The following is a 1,946-nucleotide window of genomic DNA, read 5'->3' on the forward strand; positions in this document are numbered from 1 at the left end:
GTGTGCGAGCGGACGGCCCTCAGGGCGAAGTCCCTTCATGGGAGCCCGCAGCCCCGGATTCAGGCGGCGCCCTCTTCCCAGAATCCCGCAGTCGGGGAGCCAGGCGACACCCTCGCCTCTAACTCCGGAGCCAGGGGGTGCCCTCCCCGCTAACCCTGAAGCCAGGGTACGCCCTCGCCTCTCACCCCGCAGCCCGAACCCAGGAGTCGCCCTCCCCCAGTTTACTGGCCAGGAAACAGGCAGGACAGCGAGTGACAGAGCAGACCGACTGGGCTTAAACGATCAGGAACACACAGAGCGCGGTGGCTAGCTTTCTGGCTTGGGGAGCACTGGGTACTGGGAGTCACGTAGAGTTCCCCGGGCTGGAGGTGTCCTGCCGTCGAGGGAGCCGGCCGCGAGGTTGAGCTGGTTCTTCCGATGCCTGAAAGTTTCCTATACTGTGAGCCCTTTCTGTGGCCCGGCCGGGCAATAAGAGCAGAGGAGTGTGGCGTTTGTGGAGGTAAACAGTACATAGAATGAAAGGATTGTTTCAACTGCTAAAATCCCTGCAAATTTGAGGGAATCAGGTCAGTATTCAGTAGTACTCCTGGCCAAATCGTCAGTCATTAGCCCCTGTAACAGTGACCACTCATCCCTCCTGTCTGGGTCTGTGCTGATACGGGACCGGAAGTTTATACTGGAGTGCTCATATTGAATCAAGTTTCTGGCCCTGAAAACCGCTGTTCGGCACCGGCACCAGCTGGCCGAGGGCTGCCTTTCTCAGTTGTGTGCACTAAGGACACTCTGTCTTTGTTTACACGGCCTGGCACTGGGTGCCCTGCAAACACTGGTGCAGTTAGCGAGGACGCGCCACAAAGACCACTGCCCCTGGGCTGGCTTCCAAGCTGTGGGAGACAGTGCAGAGCGGCTGCTCTCAACTGATACCTCACTTCTCTGGAGTGTTAGTTTTTTTGAGAAGATGAGGGGAAAGTCCTTCCTTGTAGGATGCTGGAGAAGGAAAAGCCATCTTCTTAATTGGGTGATTAATTGGGAGCCTCTGCTTGGGGTGGGGCTTCCCAGGTGGCACTAGTGGTAAAGAACCTGCCTGCCAATGCAGGAGGTGCAAGAGAAGCAGGTTTGATCCCTGGGTCTGGATAGATTCCCCTAGAGGAGGGCATGGCCACTCGCTCTATTATTCTTGCCCAGAGAATCCTATAGTCAGAGGAGCCTGGTGGGTTACAGTCCATGGGGGTGCAGAGTCAGACACGACTGAGCCACTAAGCACGCGTGCTTGGGATCCGTTAGCAGCTGCGGATCTTGAGGCTATGTTAAAGGAAGGGAATCAAGTGGTGGCTGTTAAGAGGACTAGGTCAGATTTCTGTCTTAAAGCCCTGCTTTTGTTTTCTTGCTAAGGGATTATCTGGTGTTAAAGGGATTTTAAAAGCGTCATGCTTCAGCCATTGTTAACCTGAGGTCTTTTAAGCTGTAGGGTGTATATTTGTAAAGAACTTAATCCAAGTCTGTATTGCAGCTTGACTCTGAACCACCGGTCCCCAGTAGCTTTTATGGGACATGGGGATAGGCTGTTGAGGGGGCGGGTGGTGGGGGCAGGCCTTGACGAGCATGGGCCCCTCCAGGCAAGCGTCAGTGTTACGGTCCCTGCCTCTGCAGTGGTCTGCTTGCAGTGTGTTGTCACATGCCTTGCACTGCTGCTGCTGCTAAGTCGCTTCAGTCGTGTTCAACTCTGTGCAACCCCGTAGACGTCAGCCCACTAGGCTCCTCTGTCCCTGGGATTCTCCAGGCAAGAATACTGGAGTGGGTTGTCATTTCCTTCTCCAATGCATGAAAGTGAAAAGTGAAAGTGAAGTCGCTCAGTTGTGCCCGACTCTTAGTGACCCCATGGACTGCAGCCTACCAGGCTCCTCTGTCCCTGGGATTCTCCAGGCAAGAGTACTGGAGTGGGGTGT

General features: G+C 55.0%; 1 protein-coding gene across 1 annotated transcript in view; it reads left to right on the forward strand.

Annotated features, from left to right (window-relative positions):
- HN1L (hematological and neurological expressed 1-like) overlaps window positions 1-1,946 on the forward strand; it is a 12,974-nt gene that overhangs the window by 427 nt on the left and 10,601 nt on the right. The gene's annotated exons all lie outside the window — the stretch shown is intronic.

The sequence above is a fragment of the Bison bison genome, unplaced genomic scaffold (assembly GCF_000754665.1).
Source record: "Bison bison bison isolate TAMUID 2011002044 unplaced genomic scaffold, Bison_UMD1.0 scf7180017851711, whole genome shotgun sequence".
NCBI lineage: Eukaryota > Metazoa > Chordata > Mammalia > Artiodactyla > Bovidae > Bison > Bison bison.